Source organism: Sminthopsis crassicaudata, chromosome 1 (assembly GCF_048593235.1).
Source record: "Sminthopsis crassicaudata isolate SCR6 chromosome 1, ASM4859323v1, whole genome shotgun sequence".
Lineage (NCBI taxonomy): Eukaryota > Metazoa > Chordata > Mammalia > Dasyuromorphia > Dasyuridae > Sminthopsis > Sminthopsis crassicaudata.
The window spans coordinates 5165500-5175403 of record NC_133617.1 but is presented as its reverse complement, the minus strand read 5'-3'; the positions used below and the strand labels follow the sequence as shown (position 1 = coordinate 5175403).

At 43.1% G+C, this 9904-nt stretch overlaps 1 pseudogene; it reads right to left on the bottom strand.

The window, feature by feature from the left end:
- Positions 1-2759: 2759 nt before the first annotated feature.
- LOC141540946 (transcription elongation factor A protein 1 pseudogene) lies at positions 2760-3648 on the bottom strand (annotated as a pseudogene).
- Between the last annotated feature and the right edge of the window lie 6256 nt (positions 3649-9904).

Here is a 9904-nt window from a genome sequence, read left to right as displayed (position 1 = left end):
CCGCCTGAGGGCCTAGAGGGGCTGCGGGAGTGAGCATCGCTGCTGGACTGGCCACGTCCTCCTTAGGGCCGGTCTGTAGTGTTCTTTTGTCCGCCAATTAAAATCCTTCTCTGGGAGGAGGTTTCTTTTCTTGAAATCCTTTTCTCCCCGAGCAGGCTTCTTCTGGAGCCTCCAGCCAGAGCAGAGGTTGAATCTGGAATCCTCTTCTTCCTCAATCCTGGCTCTGAATCTCCTCGAGCTTCCCTGAAGTTCTCCTGGGAAGTCTTGTCCTTAACCCACTCCAGACTGCTTCCTTACCAACTGCCTTCTCCTTTTATCCTCCCAGAGAATGGGATTGTGGGTACTCCCAGGGGCCTGTGGGAACTCCTACAACCAATGAGCTGGCTCCTTTTAAAGGGCTAAACTCCTTTTCACAAGTCTAAAGGTGTAAACTCCTTTTCAAGGTGTGAACTAAAGATGTGAACCCTGAGCTAGAGAATTGTTAAGGACTGACTTAGCACCTACTAAGGACCTAACATCTCCCTTTTCTTTTGATTTAGAACATAGGATGGTCATGACTTTGAAACCTAAATCCATCAATATGGGAGGTATTACCTATAATTACAGAAATTACATGAAGGCATAGTATTATGACACATGCTAGAAGTGATGTAACAAATAACACGATGAAATAATCATCAATTGAGAATTTATACATGTCCATAAGCCCATTGTCCATTAGTTCATGTGCCAGAAATCCAATAAATTCCTGCAAGTTTTAAAATCCTACAATAGTCTCATCTTCTTTTTCTTTCATCTAACATTACTAAAGCCACTTGGATGAAATTGTAGGTATGAAGTGTATCTTTGGAAATTAAGTTTGGTTTGGAATTGTAGTGTTCACTTAATTCCTCTCCCTACTAATTCCCATTCCTCTAGATCCAATTCTTTTTCCAGAGAAAAACAAGGACATATGACCTGCACAGTTTTTAAAAGTTCAGTGATCTCCTAAAATCACAAGCTTTTCATAACCTTGTCAATGCTCTCTAAACAGTTTCCTTGAACAGAAACAGAAGGCTGTTTTCTAAAAATGGGCCCCATTGTGCTGAAATTCTAATTGAGCTCTTTAAGAAAGTTTCCTTGTTACTCATGCTGATTTCTGGGTCAGTTCCTCAGATCTCCCAGGCGATCAGTCAGTCAATAAGCATTTGTTATGTGCTTAGTACCTGCCGGAGACATTGCCAAGAATTCCCCCACCACTTATCTACACTCAAACTTTCAAGAGGGTTAATAATGAAGGGGGTAATTGATGTAAAAAGGAGGTGTTTGTGATACATATCAGGCTGCCTGAGCTCTGGACCCTATAATCTAATCTTAGAATGAGTCTCTTTGAAGTTCTTGAGTTCTATGGAACTTGTTGCTAGCTTCTGATCTGCTCCCCACTCCTGCAGGTGGCTGTACAAAAATTATCTGCAGGTTCTGGCCCTGTTGTTTGGTGTGGAGTAGATCTACAGAGACCCTTGACTCTTCCCTAACATTACCCAGTTGTTTCACATCTACAACACCTACTATAAGGATTCCAGGACATTGGAGAGCTCCCTGCAGTGGCTGTCAGGTCAGGGTCTGACCTCCACTCCAAATTTTAGCTGTGAGAGGCAATAGCTATTATTGGAGGAGCCATGTCTGCTCTTTCTGTCCAGATAGGGACACTACTGGAGCTCTACAGATTCCCACAGATAAGAGTCTGTGACAACTTGTACCCCTTTTTTTAAAGGAAACATGTCCAAAATCAAACAGGATAAAGGGAAGAAACCATACTTTTATTTTGTGGTGACTATGTGCTATACGTGTTCTAAGAGCTTTAAAATACAGCATTTGACCTTTAGAAGTATGTTGGGAGGTAAGTGCCGTTATTATTCTTCCTTTCACTGTTCAAAAAATTGTAGCTGAGAGAAATTAATAGACTTGCCCAAAAATCACACAGAAAACAAGATTAAGGATTTTTTGAAGTTTAAATTTAAATTTTTTAAATTTAAATTTAAAATTTGAATTTAAAATCTGCTACCAAACAAAGAAAAAAGGACAATTGATCACTTTTAACAACAATTTATTTAAAATCAATTTCCCCCATGGAAGATCTATTAAGAGCAGTAATTTAGAGTTGAGAAGTACAAGAATTGCAATTGGTCACAGCTAGTCACAGATGCAAAAGGATATCTAATCACTAACGCTTATTAACAGTCCTTATGATCAAAGAGAAAGACTCATTGAAAATGGTATCTACAAACTAGATCAGCTGTCCAAATATGATTTCTTTACCACACTACATTTGGCAATCCCAAAATTACACTAATCTTTCTTCTCCTTTAATAAAGTAGGAACATGGCAGTACAGAAACAAATGCAAATTCCACTTTCACATGAACAGAGTTTTTGTGTACGTTTCAGATTAAAAAAAAAAAAGTTAAAGTTCATTTCCCATTTGGAAGAAAAAGAAATAAGTTACCAATAGTTGAAATTGATAAAACTTTAATGTTGACTTCGTTATCAAAATGGGAAAAAAAAAAAGTTTTAAACATACACCATACACTATCTGACCTAACACTGACTCTCTAAGAATGTTTTCAAGAGAATACAAAAACAAAAACTATAACTAACCCCGAGGATTTTTTATGCTTTACAAAATCTCATTTGCAGGGAAACTAGATTCTTGACTTAGTTTTTAAAGCTAATTCAAAATCTTCCTTTGTAAGTGTCCAGGTATCTGGCGAATTTCTTCTTCTAAACCAACTTCCATCTATTTCCACATTCGTTACAGAAAACATATGTTGTCATAGGTTCATAAGGACTTAGGGTGTGAAACTGGGTCTAGGTACCGTTCTTCTTGTTACATTTGCCACATCGAAATAGGTCCGTTTGGGTCCCACCCGTCCGGGCCATTTGATGTATTCTAATAGCTTCTTTGGTCAGGTTTCTGCGTATCTCTTTAAGTTCCTCACTAGCCATTTCGACTGCAGTCATTCTAGCAAAGGAATCTGGAGGTATGTTCCCACACAGTACATTTTTCCTTAAGTTTGGCTTCTTTGCATCCTTGAGATTTGCTGTTCTCCTTCGTAGCCTGTTTTGATACTTCATGTCCCTGTTCCGTAACTCCTGATATACAGCTTCCTCAATCTGAGCGCCCAGTTCTTCTACATCGGCGCCAATAGCGAAGTAGTCACCTCCAGTTCTGAGGGCTGCAGCAAGCAACTCTCTGGCACTTGATTGGAACCGAACCTGAAGTGCTTGGTGCCCGGGGGAAAGCTTTAATGAAGGAATCAGAAGCCTTTGTCTCTTCCTTTGCTTTGCTCCTGCAGCTCCTTTCTCGTTTTGCCTCAGGCCTGCATTGGGAAGAGTGAGCAGGTCCCTTTTTTGCTTGCTTCAGTCTTGGAGGCCCGGAGACCGACTTCTTCCAGCGTGTGACGAGAGACTTGGCTAATGATGTGACTTCTTCATCTGTGCTCTGCTTGCGCACAGTATTTACCGATATTCCAATTTTTGTGGACCTCAATAATTCCAGAGTCATGGGAACGTCTTGAAGTTCCTTTAGTAAATCCAGTGCCCCGGCCGCGTTCTTGTTCTGCACCATCTTATCTATCTTCTTGGCTGTGGGAAGGATCTCCACCTCCATGGCTCGGGTGCTTTTCCAACCCCACTCTCGCCCACACCTCGAGGGGATGGGACACGGGACAAGCGGGAGCAAGAGGGTGATGTCAGAAGAGAAAGCGTGGGAGAGGTGCAGCAGTCCCAGGATGTCAAGAAGAGACACCCACCGAGAACCAAGGCCCAGGGCCCTCTCAGCCACAAATAAAGACCGGGCTTGGGGACTGCTCCTCTCAGGCGCGGGGGACTGCTCCTCCCAGGCAAAGACAGCGGATGGAGCGGGCTGGACTTTGGAGAAGTATACTTGAAGGTACTGTCTTCTTGCTTCCTTTCCTGGAAAGGGACTGAGATTGCTGCCCCCAGCCGGCATGTCTTTCTCTAGAATCAACCATACTGGTGATGTCTTCTCTCTGGAAAGGCCCACTAGACTGTGAGGTAAAGGGTAGAGGGCATCAGGAGTTTCCCTCAATTTTGATAAACAATGGAAGGGTTTTGTGGGTATTATGGGATTTGATTGGGATCAGTTAAAGGGCAAAAGGAAAGTCAACATAGATGAATCCTGATTTGGAAGTAGCCCCAAAACATTTCTTTCATTTTATTATTCTTTTGAATTTATGGGCTAACATGGTATCAAGAAAGGATAGTTGCTCGTGAATCTGTCAGTCATTTATGCATACCTTGCTAATCATGGAAAATAAATAAATCACAAGTCATCATTTGTTGGAATACACTGGAGTCACCTGACAGTGGCTGCTGGAATACATCTCTTATGACAGGATGATACAAGGAGACTGAGAGGCAGTTGTTCTGTGACCTCTCTGACTGAGAGGCCACTGCATTGTATGACCTCTTAAATACTCTATTACAATTTAATCCATTCATCATACTCAGTATAAGCCTATCATATCACCAGGAAACCATTATATGTCATAAAATTAATTCAATCATACTTTACTAGAGAACTATTTATCACCATGCTAAACTAGATACCCATCTTCTTCTGAATGTTAACTCCTTTTGTAAGAATCTTTGTTTCAAGTACACTTCTCCAGAGTTCTGGCCCATTCCAATCATCTTGTGTCCTATATCCTTCCCAGCCACTTTTTATGTGGCCTTGAATAGGCTCCTATTTTGGGAAACTAGACACACAGTCCTCCGCTTAAACAGAGACAATAAGAGAGACAAAGAGAGCCACCAAGAGAGGCAGAGAGAGACCCTGAGAGGGAGGGAGGAAAGAACAGAGGAAATCTGGGAACACTAAGCACCACCTTCTCAGCTGCCAGAGTTTGAGGCTTACTGATTGCCATTGTTCCATTTGCTCTTCAAAGCAAGCTTCTGAGGCAGGGGCTACTTTCCCGGCACTGGCCAGATGAGGAAAGTGAGGTGCACTGCAGTTAAGAGGTCAGTCAAGGCTGGGTCCTCCCTGAATGCATTATCTTTTTTGTGAGGCTCTGAAATCTCCGTGGAGTTGGGGCCTGGCACGTGGGACAGGAGTTACTCAAAAATCCTACCTCCCCCCTCCCCAGGATAGTCTTCCCTTGGTTGCCAGTGCCACCTGCTGTCCCATTGTAGTATGTGGAAGTGACACAGATGGCAAAGCTCATCCCTAGCCAGAATGAAACCAAGAATACTCGAAAGAGTAACACGAACAAAGCCAGGAGAGTTTTTGCAAGGACATTTTATTGAAGTGTAGCACAATTTCTGCTAGCATTCCCCCACCCGTGCCCCCTCCCCTCGCCTCCCAGAGGCATCTCAGATAAACAATGGCTTTTTATGGCAAGCAAAGCAAAGCCTGAAAGGGGAAGGGAAAAGTCCGAAAATGTGGCTCCGCTCTCAAGGCAACTCGCAAAAGCCCATCGCCAAGGCCTTTGCCCTTCTGCCAAGTTCCCGGGCAGGGCCGCCTTCCCTTCTGCCTTGTGCGGGCACGACGGTTTTCCTCAGCATCTTGCCCCCTGCCCTTGGAGATCTGTCAGCCTCTAGAATCCGTGCGTTCACTGGCAGGCTGGGCAATGCCCCAGGCATCGGGAAGTGGAGCCGGGCCTTCCCCAGCTCCGGCCAAGGTCCGGATCGGAAGAGCAGCTGGGCCACAGCTCCAGCTCCTCCCGTACAGCCCGGAGGCAAGGCCTCCCGTGGCACCTCTGGCGCTCGGCTGCGAGCTCGGGACGTCGAAAGGCCGATTCCAAATCTTGCCATTGTGCTGGGATGAACCGCGGGGAGGAAGGAGGCGCAAGGACCCCTCCCTACGAAAGCCCTTCAGCGGCCCTGCTTTGTACTTGACCGGATCCTGCCGCGGCCACCCCGTCTTCGAGTTCGGAGCCGGGGAAGAACGCTCGCGGATCTCGGCCTTCGGGTCTCCCTTCCCACTCCCGCTGCCCTCCCAGCTCCCTCGGCTCCGCTCCTAGGTGGCCGCTGTGTCTCCGCATCCTGCGCCTCCTGTGAAGGCGGCAGCCACCAGGGGCATTCTCCGTTCTTGCCCTTGGCCTGGGAAAGAGAAAAAGGGGGGATGAAGCACGTGAGCAGACTTACAGGCTGCGGATCTCAAGAGGGGAACAAACCCCCGGGGCGACCATCGTCTTTTTTTTTTTCTTTATGCAATATAATTTATATTATATTCATAATATAATATAGTATAATATAATAATAATATAATAAAAGCATAATCTTTCAACCAAAACAATGAATGCACATACACATACACACATGCATGTAAAAAAAAAAATGAAAGGGAATAAGTTTCAGTTAGAATTTAGTGAAAATAAAGACGTAGCTCCTAGAGCTTCTGAAATCTGTCCTGAACAGGGATTCTGATTAAGAACTCCTGCTGTAGCAGTTGAGCTCCTTGATGGCAGGGATACTGCTTCCTTCTATACCTCCAGCACACAGTAGGCGCTTAATAAATGCATATTGACTAATTAGAATAGGATCTGAGTGCTCATGCTTCCTAGTTGTGAACCTCAGTTTCCTCTTCTGTAAAGTGGGAACAACAATGTTTGTTCTGTGCCCTCTAAGAGCAATGGAACCCTCGGCGAAAGGGCTTGAAAGTCTTCAGTCGTGTGGCTCCGTGAGCTGCTAACGTTATTTTTATTCTGTTTACATCAGTGACTGTGAATACCTCATGCTCGGACAGGACGCCCGATGTCACTCCTGCTTTTCCTGCCGTCACTGGGCTCACCCTATGTCAGGGCAGGAGAGTGACCCCGGCTGCCTCTGGGTTTGGCCCATGCTGGCTGTCTACACTGGGCTTTGCCAGGAGAGGGCTGCCCTCTGCTGGTTGTCTAAAGTCACTGCAGGACACTTGCAACCTGCTGGGGTTCACTCCCCCATCTTTCTGCTCAGGGGGCACTCTTACTTTTATTTTGTGGCCTGGGTTAGAAGCTGCTCCTAGTCTGGAGTTCCTAGTGGTCCCCCCCCCCCCCCCGGCAGTCCTTCCAGACCAGAGTCACTGGCAGCTTGTCTGTGGCCTCTTGTGTCCACCCAGAGCTTGACCTTGAGGTCTCTCCAAAAGCTGGTTTTCCACCAGTGGGAAAATACAAGAACCTTGGAGTGGGAGGACCTGAGTTCAAATGCTGACTCATTTTGGCAATAAACGCTAAAGAGCATTTATTGAGCACCTACTGTATGCTAGGAATCGGGATACAAAGAAAATGAATGAAACAAATAAATCTTATTCCCAAGGAGTTTGGATTTGGAGTCGTTCATCTCACTGGGCCTCAGTTTTCTTTTTTTTTTTCTTTTTTTATTTTATTTTATTTTATTAATTTTATAATAATACATTTTTGACCGTACATATGCATGAGTAATTATTTATTTATTTATTTATTATTCATTTTTCCAAATTATCCCCTCCCTCCCTCCACTCCCTCCCCCCGATGGCAGGTAATCCCATACATTTTACATGTGTTACAATATAACCTAGATACAATATATGTGTGTAAATACCATTTTCTTGTTGCACATTAATTATTAGCTTCCGAAGGTATAGGTAACCTGGGTAGATAGAGAGTAGTGCTAACAATTTACATTCGCTTCCCAGTGTTCCTTCTCTGGGTATAGTTATTTCTGTCCATCATTGATCAACTGGAAGTGAGTTGGATCTTCTTTATGTTGAAAATATGCACTTCCATCAGAATACATCCTCATACAGTATTGTTGTTGAAGTGTATAGTGATCTTCTGGTTCTGTTCATTTCACTCAGCAACAGTTGATTTAAGTCAAGCCTCTCTGTATTCCTCCTGCTGGTCATTTCTGACAGAGCAATAATATTCCATACCCTTCATATACCACAATTTACCCAACCATTCTCCAGTTGGTGGACATCCATTCAACTTCCAGTTTCTAGCTACAACAAAAAGAGCTGCCACAAACATTTTGGCACATACAGGTCCCTTTCCGCTCTTTAGTATTTATTGGGATATAATCCCAATAACAGCAATGCTGGGTCAAAGGGTATGCACAGTTTGATAACTTTTTGGGCATAGTTCCAAATTGCTCTCCAGAATGGCTGGATTCTTTCACAACTCCAACAAGAATGTATCAGTGTCCCAGTTTTCCCACATCCCCTCCAACATTCATCATTATTTGTTCCTGTCATCTTAGCCAATCTGACAGGTGTGTAGTAGTATCTCAGAGTTGTCTTAATTTGCATTTCTCTGATCAATAGTGATTTGGAACACTCTTTCATATGAGTGGAAATAGTTTCAATTTCATCATCTGAGAATTGTTTGCTCATATCCCTTGACCATTTATCAATTGGAGAATGGTTTGATTTCCTATAAATCAGGGTCAGTTCTCTATATATTTTGGAAATGAGACCTTTGTCAGAATCTTTCCTTTTAAAAATATTTTCCCAATTTGTTACTTCCCTTCTAATCTTGTTTGCATTAGTATTGTTTGTACAGAAACTTTTTAGTTTGATGTAATCAAAATCTTCTATTTTGTGATCAATAATGATCTCTAATTCTCCTCTGGACCATTGTCTTTTCAAAGCAAATGAAGGCCACGTCCCTGGGGATCCTGGGCAATGACTTCCCCAAAGTTGAAAAAGAGCCCACCCATTGAACCCTTCCCTCCCTCCCCGATACTTCCCCAGTTCTCTCGATGCTCCCCCCCATACTCACCACCGCAGACAATGGAGACAGCCTCGCTATGATCACCGTAGCTGTGATGGGCCGGCTGGATCTCCACAAAATGGGGACCTCCCCTGGCCTACCGTGCTGGCCTACAAGACATAGCTCCTCCTTATTCTCCTTTACTTTTCTGAAGTTCATGAGAGGGGCAAGATGTGCTGATTGGAGTCCTGCTCCCTCCTCTTGCATCTTGATTTCTTTTGACGGATATTTTCATTTGGAAATTGAAAGAGCCCTAGATACCATTAATTTATAGGCTAAGAACAAAACAAAGAACCCTAAGAGATTTAGGAAGAAATTTTAAATTGTCCAAAAGAAGGAGAACTTAAATAGATGCTGTTCCCTTTGAAACCCTTGGAATTGTATGTAATAAGGATTTCCAATGCACGAGCAATGAAAGCGTCATTCGATTGGTTGAAATAATGAGTTTTTAAATAATCCACATAGACAAACAATATTTTCCCATGGATTAATAAAAACGTACTTCCCCCAAAACTGGAAATTACACTTGGAAATTCCAGTCAAATTTGGAGTCCTCACAAGTTTTCTAGGATTGTGAGGAGCTGAAATTTTAAACTATGCATTAAAATAACACGGTTTTTTATCAAGATAGGCTAGATTGGGGGGAAAAATCGAATAATGATTTTTCCTTTGAATAAGTAATTCCTCATTTTACTCTGACAAGAAAGGTAGGAGGGAATGTGGGAGGAAATCTAGCAATAAAGAATAAAGGAAAGAAGGAAGTATTAATTAAGCAAAAATTAATAGTTACCAGTGCCTTCCATTGTGCATTCAAAGGTATTAACTTATTTGATGGAAAAACAAACAAACAAACAAAACCTTTGAGGTAGACTTCAAAACTATACCAGAGAAAGGCAGAAAACAGTCATGGGAATGCCCCAGGGTCACAGAACTGGCAAATGTCTCACACCCTGAAGAATGCTTTCTTAATCTCAGTGAAGTAAGTGGCAGCAAATCTCCAGAGTGTAATGCTGACATATCTAAATTGGGTTAAATAAACCTTGTAAACTCTGTTTCAGGATAGTCTTTCCTTGACTCTTAGTCCTACTCTCATTCTCCATGGGAGAATGGTCAACTGGTCTCAACATGGGATCACAATCATGTAAATAAAAGCCATATGCACAAATGAAGGAAATG